Source organism: Vipera ursinii (assembly GCF_947247035.1).
Source record: "Vipera ursinii genome assembly, chromosome: 1".
Taxonomy (NCBI): Eukaryota; Metazoa; Chordata; class Lepidosauria; order Squamata; family Viperidae; genus Vipera; species Vipera ursinii.
This window is the reverse complement of record NC_139512.1, coordinates 254,745,380-254,761,210: the sequence shown is the minus strand read 5'-3', so window position 1 is coordinate 254,761,210 and position 15,831 is coordinate 254,745,380.

Genomic DNA, 15,831 nt, shown 5'->3' with positions numbered 1-15,831 from the left:
TTAATCTCCTCCCTATTACTCCAATTTCCCACAATTGTCCTGATAAATTTATCTTCCATTCAATCTGTTCTTCTTCCTTTTCCTCAAATTTCTTCTGATTTATGTAAAAAGTCTTTTCCATTTTCAACTTATATTGTACTTTTTGGGGGCGAATATTATTTGAATTTATGGAGAAATGGAACATGGTTTCTTTTTATTTGCAGACATTTCTGATAATATGACTATAGGTACAGAGTTAAAGCTCATGCCTAGAGATTTAGGAAATTATATATTAGGTTTATGGTAAACTTTTCTTGGCTTTCCACTAGTCTCAGTATTGATAAAATACATTGTTGTAGGAATCCTAGTGGACTTTAAAGTCTTTGAAGAAATTACAAAGAACATAGAATTTCTCTGCTACCTGTTATAGCACCATAATTGCAGCAACTGAAAAAATATACATTTGTTTTATGAATTCACTTACTAAACTTAATGCAACTCTTAAAGTAGTGGTATCTTCTTTTTTTCAGTCTTGTAACAAACATTTTCAAACTTTTCAAAAATAAATGAAAAGAGATGTGTACTTGCAACAAGTTCAAAGTACATATGCTGAATTATTTTCCAAATGTGTGAATCCCCATGTTTACCACTGTGATGTAGAACTGATGGTTCATTCATTCCTCTACTGAATAACAAATATGGAAACACAGAGGTTTGCCAACTCTGAAATTGAGTTACCATTTGCTAACATACAGTATAATACTGTTGCTCTACGTCTTAATTAAAAGCAATTGACTACAAATATGGCAAATGATCTGAAATAATGATCTGAGACCAATTTCCCAAATTGGAATCTTAGCCAAGTAGCTAATGCTCTGTGCTCTGTAAGACAAAATGCAAATATATTTGAATCCTCATGATAAGTGCTCTCTGAGCTTCGTTATTTGCTTCAAATCCTTATTTGAGGAAGCTTAAATTTGCCCTAAACTATTCCAGTGTTTAGGTCAGGGGTATCAAACTCAATTTCATTGAGGGCCGCATCAGCATTGCGGTTGCCCTCAGGGGGCCGGGTGGGTATGGCCAGGGTGGGCGTCGCCTACTGGGTGGGCGTGACTAGAGTGCGTATGGCCTACTGGATGGGCATGGCCAGCTCTACATCGTTCGTATCAAGGGTGCCTATGGGGGCCTGGGCAGGAGTGGGACAGATCTGAGGGTTTCTGGCAGAAGGAGGGCCTCTGGGCCAGGGCCAAGGCAGTGGGGGCTGTTCCCTCACTGTTTACAGGATGGCTTCACGGGCCACATGAAACCACTTTGCGGGCTGCATCCGGCCCCCGGGCCTTGTGTTTGACATGTCTGGTTTAGGTAGTGTCTCTACTTTAAGCAGATGTTAAACTAATAGTTTTGTTTTGGATACAGACTTTCTAGTTCTGGGAAACTGCTGAGGATCACTTATTGGTCAGTTTAGGCTTTTGGAGACATGCCACCACTGATATGCTTTCTTTGAACTCTTTCTAGCAAGTCCATTTGACTTGGGGCAGTGGAAGAGTCTGATTTTTCTCCAAACAGGTCTTTCCTCCTATACCTGCCAGATCCCTGAGGCACCATAACATAAGAGACCTAGATTAAGTTATTATCACTGACTAACGGTGGCAACAAGAGAGAACTGTTTGGGAATTGCAGAAAAACACTGTCTTCCTTCATAGCAGAACTCCCCTCTACCTGTTAATTGTTGTTCAGGATGCTTTTTTAAACAGCTTCCAAAATAGTACTAAACCATATCCAAACAGAGACCAGGTATTGATTACTGACAAAAATACAATGCAGATCACAGCTAGTTTCCTTTGTACAGACCTACAAAATGCAATGCAACCCCCAACTAGCATCTGTCAGTTGATGATAGAAGAGAGAACTGACTCTTTAACCACAGGTTTAAGATTCCCTCCTAGCCTGTAGTATTCCGCCTCCTCCCCCAGCTTCAAGATCAGCTGCTGGTGTTATATGCAAAGCCTAGAGGAAGTTTTGACAGACAGCTGTATCTACCCCATTTTATGATCTCTCAATACACACCTCCTCTCCAGCCCTAGCCTGAATTAAGAGAAGTTCTCCTGATAGCTGGTGATGTTTAGTGCAGGGCTTTTCAACCTTTTCACCCATTGTACCACTTTTAGGATATGGCAACATCCAAGTACCACCAGTCGCCTAGCAAGGTCTCAAAAACATAATGACCAAAAAAAGGGTGGGGGAAGTGATGAAGTACAAGTAGTCCTTGACTTTCAACAGTTCGCTTAGTGACTGGAAGTTACAGTGGCACTGAAAAAAGTACCCCCCAAGCCACAGCCGAGCAAGACACCTGCCTGCCCACCTGGCGGCACTCTTCCTCCTATCCAAGGTTTTCATTGTTGTGAGCATTTCTGTTGAGGATTGGCAGCGGGGGTGGGGTGGGGGGTGTTTGGTTTTTATTCCCCCCATCTGCTGGATGGTTGCAGCAGTTTTTGGTCACTTCACATGACCCTGGGACACTGTGACCATCATAAATATGAATCAGTTGCCAAGTATCTGAATGTAAATCACAAGACCCTGGAGAAGCTGCAACATTCCAGCTGATCGGCGCTTCTTCTAGGCTCAGCAGAAGTGCCAGGATCAGTGCTGCTTTCCAGCTGGAGCCTGGCGCTGATCCTGGTGCTTCCGCTGAGCCCTGACAGCCCTGCAGCTCCAGCCATCTCTCACTCAGGCTTGTGCGGTGCTGCCACCGGTTCAGCTCATTCCCCTCCCCCGCTACCACTTTTCTAGGATGGTCGTGTACCACCTGCCAGGTGCCAATGTACCACAGGTGGTACCCGTACCACTGGTTGAAAAGCCTTGGTTTAGTGGAAGAGAAGGAAAACAAAGTCAGGAGAATCCAGCAACTCCTATATTTAATATCCTTTGTCCATCATAAATAAGGACATTTCCTAGCAATGTGCCTTGGCAAGATAAAGGCAGAAACTCTTATGCTCAAGGATTGGTGGATCACACTTTAACTCAGCCTTGAGGAAGAGCCCATCATTTCAAGCCACATAAGCACAACTTTGTGAAATATCAGGAACCAAGAGGTCAAAACCACCTCTCCCAGGCCCTTAACGTGATTTATAAAAGTAAAATTATTTTGAGGGGAAAGCAAAGACACATATAAATTACTGTCATACAATAGAATTAGCAATAATTTATATATCATAATGAGTTCTTTGCCCTCATTAATTATAGTCAAAGAAAATGTGAAAACAAAACCTTCCCCCCCTCTTTAATTAAAGCCCCAAATATAGTGAAACCTGGGGGGAGCGATGGGTGCTACTGAGACCGGCAAAAATTAAAACTCTGGTTCATCAACCAGAAAGGGAGAAAATTCTTTTCAGGTCTAAAGTTGCAAACAGATCTGTTTTTTCCATTGTATAAGTATCTATGCTTCTGGTTGCAGTCCCAAAGGTGTATTTTTTCCCTCCATTTCAAGCTGGGCTGAGAGACATTTTCGCACTTTATTAAGCAGCAAGATGTACTGCGGAACAGGTTTACAGCTGAACTGTGGTGGTGTTATAGTCAGCATTTCTCACAGAATGGAATGCAAGCAGCTGCCCAACCATGCTTGCTACTAATAAATAGCAAAATCAGCCCAGCCTTCTGCTGCTCAGTTTCCTGCTAGTATTTAAGAATTATAGGCATGATATTGGAGAAGGTGGCTTTTAAACTGGGTGCATTTTCTGCCTGCAAGAGATGAATCATCATACTTGCTCTCCATTTTCTATAGCTGCTCCGGTTAGGCCGAATAAACAGTGGAATTGCCTAAATGTTATCTTGGAAAATAGTTTTCTGGAATTTTCAAAACTCTGTAACCTTAAATATATATTAGAATTCAAAATATTTTCATCCTTCCTTCTAGGTTTCAGTTTCCCCCATTTGCTCTGGCTGTGAACAGGAAAGATTTATGACATCAATGGAAAATTGTAGATACCTATAAAATACAACTGTTCCCTGGCCAGGGCTGATAAGCCACTATTCTACATTATTTTATTTGATTATTTTTTAAATTATTTTATTAAATTTCCTATTTTTAATTGTACATACATTACAAATATAATAGAAAATAAATAAATAAATAAATAAATTGTTGGTTCCAGGAGACAGTGGAATACTTTTCATGGTCACATCCTGAGTACATAATATTAAGAAAAAATGAAGGGAAACATCAGAAGCTAAGATGAATGAGCTAGATGCTTGCAGCGGCGATGGTGGTCTCTATCCTTGCTTCGGGCCGCCTTCTATGGCGACGGCGTCTTCGGGCCGCTTTGGTGGCGAAGAAGACGACCGTGGGTCATCTTACTGGAGCAAGGACGACATGGGGCTCCTGCATCGCCTTTGGACTGCTTCTGCAGCGACGACGGCGACTTAGACCATCCCTTCTATTCTGGCCTGCCTACCCTTTTTGCCTTGGACATATTTTCTTATCATCTGCCTGCCTACCCTCCCCCCTCTCCCCTTGGATTTTGGACACACCTGGGTATCGGCCACTGTGGGAGAGTGGCTTGACTTTTCCATTTGCAGCCCCATAGAGGTGGGAGCTCTATGGGGTTTGCCTACCCAGAGGATATCTGGTCCACCCCCAGGAACGGAGTCTCAACCCGTCGTGAGAGGGCGGGGAGCGGCCTGTCTCTGGGGGCACCCAACTGAGTGGCAGTGAAGTTGGGTGGGGACCCAGATATCTGTCTCCATGTTCGATCCTCCCATGGACAATTAATGGGATGCCTATCCTGGACTTCCTAGACTCATGCGACAATACACTAGCACGGACTTGTACGCCCTCAGGGGTGCCCCCCTCTCCTGGGTGCGACCCGCCTCCTTAAACACGCTTAACCTTGATGACGGGCCCGAGTTTTGGGACCCTGAGAGATGGCTGGGCAGGGGCAGGGGCCGTCAACGCAAATTTAATAGAAGGCCTCTGATTACTTTTTTATCAAAATTTTTTATGGGGTTAGGGAGAGGGGTGGGAGATAGGGGTTGTCTGGCTACGGGGGGTGGCCAATCAACCATGGCTCAGGCCAGACTTGGGTCTGACCGCTCGGGGGGAGAACGGGGTGTGGTTGTCTCCGGGGCTCATGAGCGGGTCGTGAGATTACCGATTCCCACGACGGGGAATGGCAGCAGGTGGATAGACAGAGGGCCGTATCGTTACTGGGAGGGCCGTCTCCGCTATTTGCAAGCGGTGAGGCGCTCCGACCCTCTGCCTCTTTCCCGAGGTTCCAGGAGCGAGGATGTGCAGCCTCCTGAGCTCCGGCTGGTGTATCTGAATGCCAGGTCCGTGGTTAACAAAGCTCCCCTCGTTAGGGATTTAGTTGAGGGTGAGCATGCGGACCTGGCTTGCATCACGGAGACTTGGTTGGGCCCAGAGGGTGGAGTCCCTTTGGTTGACCTCTGCCCACCAGGCTTCCGGGTGCTACATCGGCCACGAGCTCATGGTAGGGGTGGGGGTGTGGCGGTGACTATTAGGGAGACCTTATGTCCGCGGGAGACCACCGTTCCTCAGATAGTCGGGTGTGAGTCTCTCTTTGTGAGATTTGGTTCTGGGGCGCAGTTGGGCTTGCTGCTGGTATACATTTCGCCTAGTCGCGCAGCGGCAGCCCTGCCCGAGCTGCTCGATATCCTCTCGGGGTTGGTGGTTGAGTTTCCCAAACTTATAGTTTTGGGAGACTTCAATCTACCATCCCTGGGAGGTTCATCTGAGCTAGCTCGGGAGTTCATGGCTTCCATGACGGCCATGGACCTGACGCAAGTAATTTCTGAACCAACTCATGAGGGCGGCCACACCCTTGACCTGATTTTTTTTATCTAGACGGTGGTTGGATGATCTTGGTGGGGGCTCTCCATTTATTATGCCCCTGTCATGGACCGATCATCACCTCCTGCGGATGGTCTTCCGTTTTGCCACCCCCCGCCGTGGGGGTACAGAGCCAATCAGATGGTACTGCCCCAGACGCCTAATGGATTCTGATAGATTCCAAGCAGCGCTGGGGTCCCCACCTGCCTCCATCGCTCACAACTCGGCAGATGCCTTAGTGGAAGCCTGGGAAAGGGCAGCCACTGAGGCACTTGACCGGGTTGTACCCTTGCGGCCCCTGACCCGGTGCAGATCCCAGCGAGCTCCATGGTTCTCCGCGGAGCTCTGGGAGATGAAGCGTCAGAAACGGGGCCTAGAGAGCGCTGGAGGTCTAGCCGTTCTGAATCCAACCGGTTGCGGTTAAGAACCCATATTAGGTCTTATCTCGCAGCGATGAGGGTGGCGAGGTGTAATTACTTCTCCACCCTCATCGCGTCCGCAGATAATCGCCCGGCCGCCCTGTTTAGGGTGACTCGCTCCCTTCTTAATCAGGAGGTGAGGGAGGATCCCTTGCAGGGTCGTGCCGAGGAATTTAGTCAACATCTGTCGGACAAAATCGCTCGGATTCGGACCGGTTTGGACTCCAGCTGGGCAGAGTCTGGCGATCAGGACACGGGCGGTCTTGTCAATGTTATCTGGGAGGAGTTTGATTCTGTGACCCCTGATGAAGTGGACAGGATTATGGGGAGGCTGAGCTCCACCACATGTTTATTGGATCCGTGCCCTTCCTGGCTGGTTTATGCAGCTAGGGAGAGGACACGAGGCTGGCTCCAGGCGATCATATCTGCTTCTTTGAGTGAGGGTTATTTCCCCACCGTCTTGAAGGAGGCAGTGGTGAGACCTCTCCTCAAGAAGCCTGCCTTGGACCCAGCTGTATTGAACAACTTTCGTCCAGTCTCCAACCTTCGCTTTCTTGCGAAGGTTGTTGAGAGTGTGGTGGCGCATCAGCTCCCTCTGGTCCTGGAGGAAGTGGATTATCTGGACCCTTACCAATCGGGTTTCAGGCCCGGGTACAGCACGGAGACGGCATTGGTCGCTCTGGTGAATGATCTCTGGAGGGCTCGGGATAGGGGATATTCCTCTGTCCTAGTCCTATTAGACCTCTCGGCGGCTTTCGATACCATCGACCATGGAATCCTGCTGCGGCGTCTCAGGGGATTGGGAGTGGGAGGCACGGTTCTTCAGTGGTTCTCCTCCTATCTCCTGGGACGCTCGCAGTCGGTGTTGGCAGGTGGGCAGAGATCGGCCCCTAGGTCTCTCGTTTGTGGAGTTCCTCAGGGGTCGGTTCTCTCGCCTCTCCTGTTCAACATCTACATGAAACCGCTGGGTGAGATCATTCGTGGTTTTGGAGTTGGGTATCATCAATATGCTGATGATACCCAACTTTTCATTTTGACCCCAAACCACCCCAGTGATGCCCTTGCTGTGATGTCCCGTTGCCTGGAGGCGGTTTGGGTCTGGATGGGGAGGAACAGACTTCAACTCAACCCTGACAAGACTGAGTGGCTGTACATTCCGGCATCCCGGGACATTCAAAATGTTCCATCCCTTTCTATGGGGGGTGAGCTTTTACCCCCCGTGGACAGGGCTCACAACTTGGGAGTCCTCCTAGATTCACGACTTACCCTAGAAGACCATATAGTAGCCGTGACTAGGGGGGCTTTCGCCCAGGTTCGCCTGGTGCGCCAGTTGCGGCCCTATTTGGACCGGAATGCCTTGTGTACGGTCACTCATGCACTCGTGACCTCTCGCCTAGACTATTGTAATGCTCTCTACATGGGGCTTCCCTTGAAGACCACTCGGAGGCTCCAACTGGTACAGAATGTGGCCGCGAGAGTTGTCCTGGGAGTTTCCCGGTACTCCCATGTTACACCTTTGCTCCGCGAGCTGCATTGGTTACCAGTTGTCTTCCGGGTGAGGTTCAAGGTCTTGGTTATGATCTTTAAGTCCTTACATGGCATGGGTCCTGGATACCTCGAGGACCACCTGCTGCCGGCGTCAACTCCCCTCCGCCCTGTGCGTGCCCACAGAGAGGGCCTCCTCAGGGTGCCTCCAGTCAGGGAATGTCGACTGGTGGCCCCCAGGGGGAGGGCCTTCTCTGTGGGTGCCCCGGCACTTTGGAACCAACTGCCGGTTGAGCTCCGGATGGCATCGGACCTCCGATCCTTCCGTCGCGGGTTGAAGACCCACTTGTTTGAGTTAGCTGGTCTGGCCTGAAGGGGGATTTGGGTTTTAATTGGTTTTATTATTTCATTATTGTTATATTTTAATTGGGCATGGTTTAATTTTCTTTTAATTTTTGTATACTTATTTATATATGCCCTGTGAACCGCCCTGAGTGCCTAGGGAGAAGGGCGGTATAGAAATTCAATAAATAATAATAATAATAATAATGTAATGAGCAAGCAGCATGAAATAATGGGATGAATGCAGCCATGCGAGTTGTGATGGGGGCTCCCCGATACTCCCATGTAACACCTCTGCTCTGCGAGCTGCATTGGCTTCCGGTTGCCCTCCAGGTGAGATTCAAGGTGCTGGTGATGACCTATAAAGCCCTAAATGGCTTGGGTCCAGGATATCTGAGGGAACACCTGCTACCGGCATCAAGTTCCCTTCGTCCTGTGCACTCCCACAGGGAGGGCCTTCTCAGGGTGCCGCCGGCAAAGGATTGCCGGAGGGCGACACCCAGGGGGAGGGCCTTCTCTGTGGGCATGCCTGCCCTTTGGAACCAGTTACCCGTAGAGCTCAGGACTGCCCAAGATTTTCGTTCGTTCCGCCGGGACCTGAAGACCTGGCTCTTTGAGCTTTCCGGCCAGGACTGAGAACTTTTAATTTTTAACCTATTGTAATTGGCTTTTTTAATTGGAGTTAAGGGTTTTAGATTTTAATCAAGGATAATTTAATTTATTTTAATTTGTTATTAACTTTTGTATTGTTATATTGTTTTAATTGCCTTGTGAACCGCCCTGGGTCCTACGGGGAGAAGGGCGGTATATGTTTAAATAAATAAATAAATAAATAAATAAATAAATAAATAAATAAATAAATAAATAAATAGTAAACTTACATCAACTCACAAAAATACTATTAATATTTGGGCAAAAAAACCCCATCACAGCAGTCCTGTTTTTGGAAAGGCTCCATTGTTTTCAACACCTGCATGAGGATTAGCATTTCAGCAAATCTAGTAAAATCTCAGCTGTCAGAATATAGCAAGACAGGAATAAATTATTACAAAACAATTGTCATTGATTTTTTTATGATTTTGTGATGCTTTTTTGCACTTTACAGGAGAGAAATCATGCTTGGCTTTACTGCATCGCCACTGATCACACTATAGCAACAAACCTATCTTTGAGCCAAATAGATACAGTTAACTGCACATGAGGTTATGAATACCCTGTTAGAGAAAGATGTAGTAGAATGTTAAACTAAGAATGAAAATACCTGTATGGAAAGTAGAACCATGGAAAGAGTGAGGTCTTCAAGATTATTCCAGTCTCATTCCAAATTTGTTAAATTTAGCATGTTATGTGAACAAAAAAAAACCCTAATTATTATTACTATTTTTGGAAGACAGGCAGTAATAATGATTCAGCTTCTGATTCAACAGTTTGAGGGGTTTCCAAAACTTTGTTTTTTAAAAAAAATGGGCAAACAGTATGTTATGTACTGGGCTTTTGGTACCACACCACGTGCATTGCTGGAGACTTAACGGCTCTCCAGCAACCCAGACAGGACATCTCCAGTCCTGCAATTGGTCAACCTCAGGTGACAAGCACGGGTTTAATCTGATTGGTTGCTACCATACAGTTTGGCTATATATCGTGGCGGGGAGCGCCCCAAGTACAGTACAGTTCCAGCTTGAATAAAAGAATGAGTTTCTCTGTACTCAGCTGTGTGTCTTCATTCCTGCTCACCAGAGCCCAAGACTTAACACAGTCCACCAAAACAAAATTACAAAAAAAAAAACATGTAGCAAGATCCCATCTGGGTCTGTCACCGAGCTTTCAGATTCAAGCTGGAGAGAAGCTCTTTGAAGATGGGCTCCAGCATGAGTCCAAAAGCTCAGAAGACTAAACCACTAGTCCCAGTGACCAACCCAGATTGGATCTTGCTACATTATCCTGGGACACATATGTTCACCTTCATTCATGAAAAAAAATCCAAAATATTTTTTAAAAAATATCCAGAACATTTAAAAGAAAGTTTGTAATCTTTTGCAGAGGTTTTCAAATATCTTCACATTCTTTGAAATGATCATATTAATCCGTGTGTTCAAAACAAGGGGCTGATTAAGAAATGGGAGGAACCAAGAAGAATCAAGAAGTTAGAATTCCCCCATGCTGGCTGGGAAATTCTGAAAGTTGAAGTCCACAAATCTCAAGGTTGCCATGGTCAGATATTTCTGCCCTAAAGCAAATTCTGCATTTGGATTTGTGGTAATACTGATGCCTTAGTATTAGCAAGAGAGTATCCAAAGTCCATTAGAAGTTTTCCAAATAATAACAATGAATTGTTTTAACTGTGAAAAACAACAAAACAGTATTTCAGGCTTGCTACCTATAAAGCTCAGTCACTTTTATATTGTGTGGTTTGCCTGATGCTGTGTTTTTTTTCTGAGGTTTTTGATAATGTATTCATCCTAATCAGCCTAAAAACAGTAGGATGATACTGTTGTTATGAGACCCAAGCAGCATAAGTTACAACTCGGTATGGTGCTTTAATTCACTTTCAGTTCAGCATGTTTGAGGCCATGATCTACCAAAAATTATGTTAACCTTTTTTAGGCATTTCCAAAATGCCTAAAATGATCAAAATTGAACAAAATGATCGAAAATTGAAAAAAGTGATCCCAAGGTGAAAATCAAAATGGCGCACCCTTTCCATGTTATCATACCAAAAGTAGTAAATAGTTTATGGTATGCCCTCAGGCTATTCAACTCTGCCCTCCAACAGGAAGGGCAGTTTGTCACCTGGGTCATTTGTCTCAGGCTTTCTAACAACAGGGCTGATCTTGCTCTTCCAGTAAACACTTCAGAAGTGTATCTTCTAAATCAGGGGTAGGCAGTGCTTTTTTTGTAAAAGAAAAAGTTGCCGGAACTCACACGTCATACAACCCGCCTTGCCTACCCTACAAGGTTCCATCCAAAAAAGGTGCTGGAACTCCGTTCTGAGCGTTCTATGACAAAAAAAGCCCTGGTTACAGTACCCACAATTAGAGGAGCTAATTTCTTATTACCTACTAATGTTAAAGGATGGAGTTCCTCTTGTTGTTTATCCTTTTTGTAGGAGCAGAAAGGATTTGTGTTTGGCACCAAACTAAAGGGCAAGACAAAGCTCTCCTGGCTGGCTGGCAAAGGGGTAATGATTGCTGGAAAATATTCTGTGCTCATGCTGGAAATGGAAAGAAAGCTTTAATTGATTGTCATTCTCTCTGGGGACTGCAGATTCACAAGGTTTCCATAGCCATTCCAATGTCATCCTCAACAGAACAGTCATACAAGCCTTGCTTCACTGAAATATTGCAAGCAGATGACATGAACTAAGATTCTATGTGAGCTTGATTGACAGGTTATACCTTTTTCTATTTTTGCTCTCCTTTCATGCCATGGGTAATTGTGTAACAGATGTTTTGTAGGAAACAAGAATAATATACTCTTCATTCTCTGTTCTTTTGCCTCTTAAAGGCAAAGCCTCCTTTTAATGACACTCAGTGGCTATATGAGCACATCCATCTATCGTAGTAACAATACAGTTATTGCTTTTGTCTTGGATTGTTCTTTCCAACATATTAGTCCTGTCAACATTCCTAGTTTTTTGGTGGTCTCAAGCATTAGCCAGGATGAATCCCAATGCTGGTATTTGCTGTGACTGTGCAATCAATGCCCCTCTTTCATTTAGTACTTAGATGGAGATGTCTTAGTACTGCCAACAAAGTTCAGCTGTGCAATCTTTTGTTGCATTTTTTAATGGTACTGAAGCAGCAGTACATGAGAGTGCTACAGATGAAAAACATCTGGATCTTCCATACAATCCCTTACAAACAAGGCAGGACATTTGTGTTCAACAAAGCCTAAAATGAAGTCGCTTCAATCTCTCCTAGTTCAGAAATCATGCAAGATTTGTGTTACACCTAACATAACTGGGTCCGGGTTATTTGAGGGAACACCTGCTGCCGGCATCAAACGCCCTTCACCCAGTGCGCTCCCACAGGGAGGGTCTGCTCAGGGTGCCGCCGGTGAGAGATTGCCGGCGGGTGACACCCAGGGATAGGGCCTTCTCAGTGGGAGCGCCTGCCCTCTGGAACCAGCTGCCGGTGGAGCTGAGAACTGCCCCCGACCTCCGATCATTCCGCCGGGGCCTGAAGACCTGGCTCTTTGAGCTCTCGGGCCCAGGCTGAGGAGAAATTTTTAATTGGGGTTTTTTAAGAGTACAGGGTCAATTTAATATTTTTTAATTTGGTTTTTAACTTTTGTATGTTGGATTTTTTAATTCCCTGTAAACCGCCCTGAGTCCTCAGGGAAAGGGCAGTATATAAATGTAACTAAATAAATAACTGCATTGTCTTCAATATTATTATATCCCTGACTGAAAGACACAATTGTCAGTTATCTCTTCCAAATAGAAATAGTTCATTGCTTCAACAAGCCTTAACCATGGGTATCTGTTTCTTATCATTCTCTTTTCAGTCTTTGCAGTTGGGGAGGGGGGGAATGTCCCTGCTCCATTCACAGAAAACCAGCTTAAGGGAAATCAAGAATCAATGAGGAAAGTAGGAGGGGGGAATATCAAGTCAGGGCAGGCCAAGATAAGCAAATTGTTTACAAACTCAAAGGATAAGAAATTTCAAGGCTAAAGGACTGCCATGTGGGAAAGTCCAACCGCTAAAAGTTCCAGGGGAAACTTGGAAAATGATTAAGACAAAGCAGAATATTTGCTTATGCTTGGTGTTTGTTGTTTGAGGACTGCATACATTCCAGTCAAGGACTTCCTTGTTTGTGGAATATTCATAACATTCTGATTGCTCATCTAGCCCATCAGTATGAATGTCATCCACAACAAAGGCAACCCAAATGGTGTGAGTAATTGAAGCCAGCATGAGGACAGAAGAAGGAACTAAAGTGAGAGAATATTATTTACCAACAACATCTGTTGAACATATTGTAGCCATGGTTTACTTTAGGACAATCCTAAATGTTTCAAATAGGAGAGAGGCTGAAAGAAAATGTTGACTATGTTAGGCCCAGCAGTTGACTTTGTTACAGAGTGCTGTTATTCCCTCCTCTCAGCTCCCCTGAGAGATTCATTTTCAGAGGACAATCTGTAGCTTCTTGAGCTAGAAGACAGCAAGAAGTAAACTAATTTTGGAAACACTAGACAGATTAAGGAGCTAATCTTTCAGGGAAAGCATGAGTTTACCCACCTTCAGGATATAAGGAGTTCCTTTCTAATTCTGCATGTAAAATGGAGTCCCTGTCCCCCATTTCAACCAATGAGCAGACAAAACAATTCTTATATAAGAAGCCAAAGTCTAAGAAAATATGAACTTCTGAAGTCCTGTACAGGTAGTCCTCGACTTATGACCATGACTGAAGCCATAATTTATGTTACTAAGTGAAACATTTGTTAAGCGAGTTTTGTCCCATTTTACAACTTTCCTTGCCACAGCTGATAGCAGTGTTCCAATATCTCAGGGGCTGCCACAGAGAAGAGGGAGTCAAGCTATTCTCCAAAGCGCCTGAAGGCAGGACAAGAAGCAACAGATGGAAACTAACCAAAGAGAAAAGCAACCTAGAACTAAGGAGAAATTTCCTGACAATTAGAACAATTAATCAATGGAACAATCTGCCTCCAGAAGCGGTGAATGCTCCAACACTGGAAGTTTTTAAGAAGAGACTGAACAGCCATTTGTCTGAAATGGTATAGGATTTCCTGCCTGAACAGGGGGTTGGACTAGATGACCTCCAAGGTCTCTTCCATCATCATCATCATCATCATCATCATCATCATCATCATCATTATTATTATTATTATTATTATTATTATTATTATTTTATTATTGAGTCACTGCAGTTATTAAGTTAGCAACATGGTTGTTAAATGAATCTGGCTTCCCCATTGACTTTGCTTGTCAGAAAGTCACAAAAGGTGATCACATGACCTGGAACACTGCAACCGTCATAAATACAAACCAGTTGCCAAGCATCTGAATTTTGATCACATGACCATGGGGAAGCTGCAATGGTCATAAGTGTGAAAAATTGGCCTAAGTCACTTTTTTCAGTGCAATTGTAACTTTGAACAGTCACTAAATGAACTGTTGTAGGTCAAGGTCTACCTACAGTTGAACTCAGATGGGTTCAAAAACTCATTTCTAAAACCATTCAATATCAAGGAGGCAGTTGATGGAACAGTAATGATCACCATGTGACAATGAATGAAAAGCACTCATTGTAGGCAGCAAAATGTTCTGATTGTTCTTCAGTTGCTGAAAAACCAATCAGAGGAGGAAAAATTTGGAGTAAAATTGCAGCAAAACCAATAGTAGCAAAACATACAGTGATATATTTCCCCCCACAACCTGCAATTCCAAGGGAGAGGTAGACTTCTTAATATGTTGTCTTCTGTGGAAAGTGATTTATAAGCTGCTTTTGGTAAGATCTATGCAAGCTATGCTTCCTGCCTATTGGCCTATGGAGGGTACGGCTGGACTTGGTTCACTGCCTCAATATAATTTGCTGTTTGTTTTATATTTAATTTTAATTAATTTAATTATGGGACTTGTATGCCGCCCTATCTCCCGAAGGACTCAGGGCGGCTAACAACAATAAAACAACAATAAAAAACAATGAATACAAATATTAAAAGAGATTAAATTTTACAAAGCCCCACTAAAAACCAATAAAAATTAAAACAAAATTAAAAACCCCGTCGTCAGTCCAGGTCGGCCAGTTGGAAAAGGTATGTCTTTGGTCTCTTAGACTCCATATGGACCTTGTACATGTCTAATGGGATACCCTAGGTGTTTACCTGGTGCTGACTTTGTGCTCTGATTCAGTTTGTTGAACCTAAACATCCAGCTATATCCAGTAAAGCAGACATGTCAAACACAAGGCCCGGGGGCCGAATCCGGCCCGTGAAGTGGTTTCATGTGGCCCGCGAAGCCATCCTGGAAACAGTGAGGGAACGGCCCCCACTACCTTGGCCCTGGCCAAGAGACCCTCCTTCCGCCAGAGACCCTCAGATCTGTCCCACTCCTGCCCAGGCCCCCATAGGCACCCTTGATGCAAACAATGTAGAGCTGGCCACGCCCACGCAGTAGGCCATGTGCACTCTAGCCACGCCCACCCAGTAGGCCATGCCCACCCTGGCCACACACACCTGGCCCCCTGAGAGCAACCGTAATGCTGATGCGGCCCTCAATGAAATTGAGTTTGACACCCCTGCAGTAAAGTGTAACTCTGCCCAAGAAAGATCACTCTTCTTGAAACATTAAGTACAGTACTAAGAAATGTTGGTATTATTTTGACTTACATTTTGGCTAATAATTTAGGAACTATTTTCTAGGAATTTGAAGTTAGAAGGGAACAAATCAGTGGTGGGATTCAAATATTTTTTTTATTTTTATTTTAATTCCATTTATATCCCGCCCTTCTCCGAAGACTCAAGGCGGCTTACAAGCTTAGCAGTAGCCTTCATTCTATGTATATGCCTGCTTATTAGGGCTTTCACACACACCCCAAGCGGCATTATTACAAAGTCAGCTTATTGCCCCCAACAATCTGGGTCCTCATTTTACCTACCTCGGAAGGATGGAAGGCTGAGTCAACCTTGAGCCTGGTGGGATGCGAACCTGCACTAATTGCAGGCAGCTGGTGTTACTTAAGGAGGCATTAGCCCACTGCTCCACCAAGGCTCTTTTGTGAACAACCAGTGTTGTTCTG